Source organism: Acomys minous, assembly GCF_964271855.1.
Source record: "Acomys minous genome assembly, chromosome: 12".
NCBI classification, from domain to species: domain Eukaryota; kingdom Metazoa; phylum Chordata; class Mammalia; order Rodentia; family Muridae; genus Acomys; species Acomys minous.
The window spans coordinates 81,725,439-81,735,882 of record NC_140493.1 but is presented as its reverse complement, the minus strand read 5'-3'; positions in this window follow the sequence as shown (position 1 = coordinate 81,735,882).

Sequence of the window (10,444 nt, the reverse complement as noted above, 5' to 3'; positions counted from 1 at the left end):
AAGTCCAGGTTCATACATGGTTCATATTCGGGGGAGAATCTAAATCTGTCTTCACACTTAACTATGTGTTCTTCTCTCTGTGTTCCATTCTGTAGTTTAGATGCCGGCTGCTCATAAGGCCTGTGTGTCAAAGGTGTGGTCCCCAACATGCCAGAATTGGGGGGAGGGGGAACCTTTAAGATGTGGAGCATAGGCCAGATATAGTGGTGCATGACTTTAACTCCTGGGGAGTTTTAGGACAGCCAGGGCTGTGTCGATAGACTCTGTCTCAAAAATAAAACAAAATAAAAGGTGGCGCCTGCATAGGAAGTCCTAAGGTCACTGGGGACATGCTGGTCCTGAGGACTGTGGGACCTGGCTCCATTCCTCTTTCTCTTTTGCACCGGCATCCTGGCATGACCTATCCTGTCCCACTTGTGCCCCTGCCATGGTTTGCCTCCTCACCCCAGGCCCAATCGAAAGAGGGACAGTGAGTCATATGCTAGAACCCCCTGGACTGTGAGACAAAGGAAACTGTTGCTCAGGGCTGAGTCAGAGTCTCAGCAATCAAGAGCACCTGCTGCTCTTGAGGAGCACCCACACTCAGCTTCTGGCACCCACATTCATAACTCCAGTTCCAGGGGACCCAATGCCCTTTTCTGACCTCCGCAGGCACCAAGCATGCACATGGTACACATGTGTACATGCAAGCAAAACTTCTCATATAGAAAATAAAATAAACCTAAAAGAGGGTTTTTTTGTTTGTTTTTTAAGGAAAAGAAGCCATGTATTGGAAAGAGAGCAAGGCAGGAGGGTACCCAAGAGGGTTTTAGAGGGCAAAGGGGAAGGGAAAAATATATAATTACATTAACATTATAACCTCAGAAAAAAAATTCTGTGTCGTGGTTTACTCCTTTAATCCCAGCACTCAGGAGGCAGAAGCAGGTGGATCTCTGTGAGTTCAAGGCCAGCCTGGTCTACAAAGTGAGTTCTAGGACAGCCAAGGCTACACAGAGAAAGCCTGTCTAAAAAAATAACAATAGTAATAGTAATAATCATCATAACAATCATTTTTAAAGAAACCTATAAATTGATCATCTTGGGTAGTCCATCACAGGGATGAAAACTTGACTAACCCACCATAACACACTTCTTCCTGCACGGGACCTCAGGAAAAATCAGTGAGGCCATGAGCCTCTTTAACCAGAATTAAGGGTATATTCATAAGGAGAAGAAAGGCTGCTGGGGGCGGTGGCACACTGCAGGACTCCTGGCTCCTTCCATGTAGAAGCAGGAGGATAAGGGAGGTTCACGGCCCTCTCCAGCACACAGGAAGCTCAGCGCAAGCCCCACTTCCCTGACCCTGCCTCAGCTGAAGAGGAGGGGATCTGACAAGCTGCCGCAGCTCTCAGTAAGTACCACGTGAAGAAGTCATTAAATACAGAACAAGTTACAGCCAGAAGGGATGTGGCATGTCTTTGCATAATGTTCCCCAGTCAGAACAATGCCTGTTGTCCTGCGGTCACTTGGCCAGCTCCAAAGAAAACAGAACCTGACCCTCAGTTGCCAGAGTCGACGCTAATGCTGGGTAACTGATATTAAACTGAAATGTCCTCAAAAAGAAAAGAAAGAAGAAAAATAAACAAGATCTTAAAACAAGAGTTTTATCCTGCCACTGGGTTGGTATACAGAGGTTTCAAATAGACTGCAGACAGGGAAAGAAAGCGTGCGTTGTCAGTGAAAGATGGCTCATCTCTTCTCTCTCTCTCTCTCTCTCTCTCTCTCTCTCTCTCTCTCTCTCTCTCTCTCTCTCTCTGAAACAGTAACCCTGGCTGTCCTGGAATTCACTCTGTACACCAGGCTGGCCTAGAACTCAGAGATCCACCAGCCTCTGCCTCCCAAGTACTGGGATTACATGCATGCACCACTATCTGGCTCACTCTTTCTTTCTTTCTTTCTTTCTTTCTTTCTTTCTTTCTTTCCTTCCTTCCTTCTTTCAAGGCTGGCAAAATAGATACCAAGCCTTACAACCTAAATTCAATGGCCGGGATCTACAGGGCGGAAAGCCTGAACCAATGCTGGCCATTCTTATGCTGTATACAAATGTATTTATAGAAACACACACGTAAATAAATTTCAGCAAGTTCTTTCCTACCTCAGGACTTTTGTGTATGTTCTTTTCCTGACCACCTCCTTCCCATCTTTCAGGGGTCAACTTGAATCTTCTCCCATCTGGGGAACCCTGCCCTTCTTAGCCTCCTCAGTAAAAACCCCCTGTCTCCCACACCCTTTTCTGTCCCATACTCTGTTTATATCAAATTTATTTGTTTGCTTTTCAAAAGGCTGTCTTCTCCACTGGGCTGCACGCTCTATATTTGTGTGTATTCTCTCAGGGACTGGGAAGGTGACACTGCAGGACCTGTTTCACGCTCTGGGATGCTGATGTGGAAAGGATCCGGCAAGTAGGTGTGGAGAGGGGCGAGCCATTTCAGTTTTGCCTCTCGGAAGAGGGTGCAATTCTCAATATGGCCACAATGTGGCAGTGTAGAGAGCAGGACCCCACTACTAGAACCACGGAGAAATGAGGCCACTACGCTTTCCTATTCTGGAAGTGCGCAGGCTCCAGGGAAGCGCTGGTCATAGGGAGAGGTGGCGCTCCAGTGGCGCTTAAAGGTCTTCGTCAGATGCCGCCTAGGGCTAGGAGAGCCACTTGACAACATCTAAGGACGTTAAGAAGGTGCCACCTAGGCTTGAAGAGGCACTCTTGTAATCCCAACGCTCACAAGGCTGAGGCAGGAGGATTGTGAATTACAGAGCAGCTGAAAGCGTTTTGACTTTTTCCCCCACCCCTCTTTTTTTTTGTTTGTTTGGTTGGTTGGTTGGTTTTGGGGTTTTTGTTTGTTTGTTTGTTTGTTTGGGTTTTTTGTTTTTGTTTTTTTGAGACAGGGTTTCTCCGTTGTAGCATTGGCTGAACTCACTCTGTAGATCTGGCTGGCATTGAACTCAGATATCTGCCTCCTTCTACCTCCCAAATGCTGGGACTGAAAGTGTGTGCCACCATTGTCCGGAGATATTTTGATTGTTCGTTTTACTAGACAGGGTTCTCTGTGTAGCCTTGGCTGTCCTGGACTCACTTTGTAGACCAGGCTGGCCTCGAACTCACAGCAATCCGCCTGTCTCTGCATCCCGAGTGCTGGGATTAAAGGCGTGCGCCACCACCGCCCGGCACATGTTCAGAAACCTTTTACCATTGCCAAATTTCCCACTGCCTGACATTCGGATGCAGTCACAGCTCCCACTTAGAAAGGGTAAGGGCTAGACCAGGTGCCTCTATTTGGGCAGTGGGACAATAAGCAGATGTGACACAAATGGGGTGTGCAATGTGTTTATGAAGCAATCTACCTGGGTCAGACAACCTGCCCAAACCCTCCGAGCCGAATAGTATATTTAAGTTATTAATAAGGCCTTGTCAGAACAGCCACTCAAAAGCAAATGAATGCCTCTGTGTAGGCAGGGTGACATAATGGCTGCAATTGTGGGTTTTGGAATCATCACCAAACCTGGGGTTATCTAGGGGTGGCATCTGCCTGTAATTCCAGCAGTTAGGAAGTAGAGGCAGAGAGTCACGAGCTTGTGGCCAGCAGTGGGGGGGGGGGGGCAGGCAGGGGGGGCCAGGGGTGTGGCATTGTCTCCAACACACACACATGCACACACAGGGGCTAGATATGACTGTCCTTCTTATTCTTCCCTCTTTCTCTGTGTAAAATCACTCTTATTCATTTTGCATGCATGCATACATTCTCGGACACAGGACAGAAAATCGTATGCTGAGCTAGAAGAGGCTGTGCACGTTACGCTTGTGGTCCTACCGCTTGGGAGGAGGAGACAGGAAGATGAGGAGGTCGAGGTCATCCTCGGCTACATAGGAAGTTCAAAGCCACTGTGTCGAATATGAGATCCTGTCTTAAAAAAAAAAAACAGAAGAGGGGAAAATGAGTCTGCGGAACAGTTTCAGAAGACCAACGATGCCGAGGTTAGTCACGCACAGCAGGATACAGAACTTTATACATTGTTTATTAGAAGGGACGGTGGCCCCCTTTTAGTGCGAGATTACTCGCCCCTCTTGCACATCCACCTTGGCATCTCTTTCCCTCAGGGCTTTGCCTATGCACAGCCTTCCCTTCCTGTTTGGAACTGCATAACAATGGTGAGATGCTTTGGCCTTCCGGCCTACTGAGTGCTTCCACAAATGGACTTTAATTTCTCCTCTGGGTCCAGGGATGCTGGCCTCAATTTGTCTCTGCGCAGCAGGTGAGGAGAGCCAAGGTCAGCAATGGTTGGGATGGCCAGAGCCAGCCTGCTGTCCAACCTAAACAGGAAGGAGAGGCACATGGGCAGAGGAGCAGGAATGTAAGATACAGACAGATGCTGGGGGGTGTGGGGGCAGAGGGGGTGCAGGGGAGGGGGAGTGCAATGTGTTGGGTGCACTGGAAAGGCTGGAAAAGTGCCAGCCTGGAACTGGAAGATACATTCACTCTGGGGAAAACACTGACCTAGATGTTGCTCTTCTTGCTGGTATGTTTTATTTATTTATTTATTTATTTATTGGGTTTTTTTTTTTTTTTTAGACAAAGTTTCTCTATGTTATCTTGACTATCCTGGACTCGCTTTGTAGACCAGGCTGGACTTAAACTCACAGCGATCCACCTTTCTCTGCCTCCCAAGTGCTGGGATTAAAGGCGTGTGCGGCCACGCCCAGCTCTACTTTTATTATTATTTTTATTTATTATGTATATGAATGCTCTGTCTGCATGTACACCTGTTCATCAGTAAAGGACACAGGATCACATTATAGATGGTTGTGAGCCACTACGTGGTTGCTGGGAATTGAATTCAGGACCTCTGAAAAGCCATGTGGTTGCTGGGAATTGAACTCAGGACCTCTGAAAAAGCAATCAGTGCTCTTAAGCTCTGAGCCATCTCTCCAACCCCATTTATTTTTATTTTATGTGCATTTGTGGTTTGCATATGTTTGTGTGAGAGTGTCAGATTCTGGAGTTAAAGACAGTTGTCAGCTGCCATGTGGGTACTGGGATTTGACCTTGGTCCTCTGGAAGACCAGTCAGTGCTCTTAACCACTGAGCCATCTCTCCACCTTTAATCCCAGCACTTGGGAGGCAGAGGCAGGTGGATCATTATGAGTTTGAGGCCAGCCTGGTCTACAGAGAACGTCTAGGACAGCCAAGGCTGCACAAAGAAACCCTGTCTCGAAAAACAACAACAACAACAACAACAACAAAAAATTAGTATCTTCTGAAAAGAAAGAGAACATGTTCGCTCAAAAGCAATAGGAACAGGATGTTGGGGAAAAAAAGAAACATTTGCCAAACAAATCAACAAGAAACCAAATTCTAAGCAGGCTGTGGTAGTACAGGCACCAGCCCCAGATGCTTCAGCAGCTGAGGTAGGAGGACTGATTGTGACCAACGTGAGCAACACAGTGAGAGACAGAACTTCAAAAAAATGGGAAAGAGCTGGGTGGTGGTGGCATACACCTTTAATCCCAGCAAAGAGAGGAGAATCTCTGAGTTCAAGACCAGCCTGGTCTACAGAGTTCCAGGACAGACCAAGAAATCCTGCCTTGGGGGGGGGGAGGGGAGAAAGAGAGAGACACAGAGAGAGAGAGAGAGAGAGAGAGAGAGAGAGAGAGAGAGAGAGGAAGAAGAAGAGGAAGAAGAGGAAGAAAGAAGAGGAGGAGAGAAGAGTGAAGAAAGAATAGAAATTAAACAAGAAGGTTGGTGAAAGGGCTTAGCAGAGAAGAGCTTTGAACTTGACTTTAACCTCCTCACCTGTCTTGGACAAGGAGAACTGAGTCCTGAAGCATCCTTGACCTTCAGCGGTCATCACAGCACATACACACACACACACACACACACACACACACACACACACACACACACAGATTTTTTTAAACACAAGAGCAGAAATTGAAAACCTACTGTGAGTTCGAGGCCAGCCTGGTCGACAAAGTGAGTCCAGGACAGCCAAGGCTACAGAGAGACCCTGTCTCGAAAAACCAAAAAAAAAAGAAAAAGAAAAAGAAAAAGAAATTGAAAACCTAATAACAAGGTTTAAAAGAAAAACTGAGGAAATGTTTTTTACAATAAAGCAAGAATGACAAGGAAAGTTTAAGAAAACAAGAAAAAAAATATGTTTGTAAGGGAGGGTGTTTACCCAAATCAGTTGGACACTGTGTCCACATGAAACGTTGCCTACGGACGTTCGTAGAGGCTTTATTCGTCAGTGCCAAGCCTGGCAACCATCAAGATGTCCTTCAGAGGCAAGTGAACACATGATCTGGAAGGAAAATGAAACAAAACGAAGAAGAAAATTTAATAGTATGTGAGAGAAAGCAGACTGAAGCCAGGATGCCCAGTATTCCTGGGACCACAATGGACACCCGGAGCTGTGGCGGCCCCTGCTCCGCGTCTCCTCCCCCATTACCTGAGCCACGTGAACAAACTCAGTAGCCCACAGCACCGTCCCTCTGAGAGCATAGTTTTGCCAGATTTTCAAACTATCGCCCTGCCTGGAAATTTCCACCGTGATGAGGCTCTTCATCCTGTCCCCTGACTCCCCAGGCTGGGATCTTCTTGGGGGAAACCAAATCCATGCTCAGCCTAAACCCCTCGGGCAACCTTCACATTGAAGGGCTTTATGGCTACTTCAGCGTAGAGTTAAGTTGGGGATGGTTTTACAGTTTTTCAAAGCAAAACTGTACTGTTTAGAGATATTCTTGGGGATGGTAAAACTAAAGAAGATCAAGGAAATAAAGACCCCAAGTTCGGGACAGGTATTTCCTGTAACAGGGGAGGGAGGAGACAGCACACAGAGTATTGCTGTCAGTGTACAGTATGCCCATCCGGATAGTGTTTCACAGATGTGCACTCTATTATGACTTTTTAAGCTGTTTGTAAGGTGTGTGTGTGTGGTTATGTGTGGTGGTGTGTGTGTGTGTGTGTGTGTGTGTGTGTGTGTGTGTGTGTGTGTGTGTTTAAGAACATCTTTAAGTATTTTTTTTTTTTACGTGCACAGGTGTTCTGCCTGCATGCCTGTCTGTACACTGTGTGCATGCAGCGCCCTAAGAGGTCAAAAGAGGGCATCAGAGTCTTCTGGGACTGGAGTTAGAGCCTGTTGTGAGTTGCCACGTGGGTACAGGGAATTGAATGCTGGTCCTTTGGAAGAGCAATCACTTAACTGCTGAGCCTTCTTTCCTTGTTTGTTTGTTTTGTTTTGTTTGTGTTATGAGACAGGGTTTCTTTGTGTAATAGCCCTGGCTGTCCTGGATTCACTCTGTAGACGAGGCTGGCCTTGAACTCATAAAGATCCACCATCTGCCTTTACCTTCCAAGTGCTGGTATTAAAAGCACGCGCCCCAACCACCCAGCTAATATCCTAGAATTTTTGTTTGTTTGTTTCAAGACAAGTTTTCTCTGTGTAGCCTTGGCTGTCCTGGGCTTGCTTTTGTAGATCAGGCTGGCCTCCAACTCACAGCAATCTGCCTGTTTCTGCCTCCCGGGTGCTAGGATTAAAGGCGTGCCCCACCACCCCCGGCTCAATATCCCAGAATTTAAGCAACATTTTAAAAATAAATACATGAAAGAATGACCTAAAGATCTTGGAGGGAGAGGAGATGCCTAGTCCACCACAATCTGATTAAGAGGACCTGGGCAGGAACTAGGCAACCCAATTTAGCTGTGGTGGCTCACACCTTTAATTCCAGCACTTGGAAGGCAGACAGACCTCTGAGTTCAAGGACAGCCTGGTCTACATAAGACAACCAGGGCAACACAGAGAAACCCTGTCTCAGGAAACAAAACAAACAAACAAACAAACAAAATCTAGCTGGGTTAAGAACATCATGGTTTTGGTATAAGACAAACTGGGTTAGTCAACTGGGTTAGTCAAAGCCCCCCTTGGTTGACTGGGACTGTGTAATATCACACACACACACACACACACACACACACACACACACACACACACTTCCTTCACATATAAAATGAGAACGGTGAAGCCAGGTGGCAGTGGCACACCTGGCCTTTAATCCCAGCACTCGGGAGGCAGAGATGGATCTCTGTGAGTTCGAGGCCAGCCTGGTCACAGAGTGATTCCAAGGACAGCCAGGGTTACACACAGAGAAACCCTCTATCGAAAAACTTAGGGAAAAAAAAAAAGAGGAATGCTGGGAATGCAGCAGCACAGTGGCTAGGCAGGAGTCAACACAGCTGGCTGTCGTGATAATAATTAGGGACTAGGATGAAGCTCCTCAGTGAGGGCTTAGCACGCAAGGCACTCTGGGTTCAGTATCACAGAAACAAACACTAAGATTTCTCAGAAGCAGAAGTTTCTATGAAACTTGTCCTATTCAGGCAAAATGATCAGCTAATATAAATTTATCAGAGAGATTACTTTTGTTTGTTCAAATTGGCCTTGATATCACTAGGAAGCCTAAGCTGGCCTCAAACTTGAAGTAATCCTCCTGCCTCAGCCTCCCCAGTGAGGGAACAGGTGTTTACCACTACAATGAATGAGAATATTAATCTTTGAAGCATTTTCATAAGCATTGATCTCCTCACTGCCTTTGCATGCATGTGCGCATCTAGGGAACCCACACAAGATGGGAAGGGGGCGCGGAGCAGGGTGCTTGCTATAGCATCTACGATCATGGAAGCAGGTTACATAAAGTGTGGGTCACATCACAGAATGGAGTGTTATGGAGCCACCAAACAGGACCTTTTTCTCTTAAGTGTGTGTATCTATATGTAGAAGTGTATAAACACAACATGCTGAGTCTAGTGTGGTTCATATGTAGGTGTTTTTAGGGCTGACCACATGACACTGGATAATCAATCAAGAGCTTTATTCCCTGGGCACAGCTGATTCTCCCCGCCCCCACCCGTCTTTAATTGACTGTAGCTTTTCATCTATGGGCTTGTTGAGACATACTGGTATATGCCAACTGCTGTCATTTTTCAGGTCTTGGTTGGGCTATAAATATGGGGGGGGTTGTTTTTTGTTTTTGGGGGGGGTTTTGTTGGTTGGTTGGATAGTTGGTTTTTCGAGACAGGGTTTCTCTGCATAGCCTTGGCTGTCCTAGACTCACTTTATAAACCAGGCTGGCCTCAAACTCAGAGCGATACACCTGCCTCTGCCTCTCTAGTGCTGGGATCCAAGGCCTGTGCCACCATGCCTAGCTAAATATGATATTTTTAAATATGCAAAAGTAAGTGCTGGAGAGATGGCTCAGAGGTTAAGAGCACTGTCTGCTCTTCCAAAGGTCCTGAGTTCAATTTCCAGCAACCACATGGTGCTCACAACCATCTATAATGAGAGCTGGTGCCCTCTTCTGGCATCAGGCAGAACACTGTATACATAATAAATAAATAAATCTTTAAAAAAAAAAAAGCCAGGTATGGTGGGGGGCTGGAGAGATGGCTCAGTGGTTACTAGCACTGGCTGCTCTTCCAGAGGTCCCGAGTTCGATTCTCGACAACCACATGACAGCTCACAACCATCTATAATGGGGCCTGAGCCTCTTTTGGCATGCAGGCATACATGCAGACAGAGCACGCATACATAAAATAAAAAAAAAAGTTTTGCTGGGCGTGGTGGCACGTGCCTTTAATCCCAACACTTGAGAGGCAGAGGCAGACGGATCGCTGTGAGTTCGAGGCCAGCCTGGTCTACAAAGTCCAGGATGGCCAAGGCTACACAGAGAAACCGTGTCTCGAAAAACCAAAAAAAAAAAAAGTTATTTTGTTGCCAAACACTGGGGAGGCTGAGGCAGGACAATTACCCTGTGACAGACAGAGCAGTGATTCCCAACCTTCCAACACTTTGACTTTTGTTTGGTTGGTTGGTTTTGGTTTTGGTTTGGTTTGGTTTGGTTTGGTTTGGTTTTTTGAGACAGGTTTCTCTGTGTAGCCCTGGCTGTCCTGAACTCATTTTGTAGGCCAAGCTGGCCTTGAGCTCAGACATCTGCCTGCCTCTGCCCCCACAGAGTGCTAGGATTACAGGCATGCACTGCCACGCCCGGCTGAACAATAGTCATTTTAAAAGAGTATGCTCTGTTGTTTTCTCTTAATAAATGTAAAGGTTCTGCACCCAGAAGGATTTATAGAAAATGGTGATATTTGCGCACACAGTGCCAGTGGTCAGAGCAGAAGGTGTGCCAGTCTCAGACTCACATTGTGGTCCTGGCTGGTGGCGTCATCAAAGCTCCTTATCTGATGGCTGGTACAGAGTATATGGTGTGCTATGCTCTCAGAGCCAGGCAAAGTGGCACTTGTCCATGCTCCCAGCGCTGGAGAGTCAGAGGCAAGATGACTGCAGCAAATTTGAAGCCAGCCTGGCTTACGCAGGGAAAGCGTCTCAAAGTGAAAATAATCTCAGGTCTCTTCCT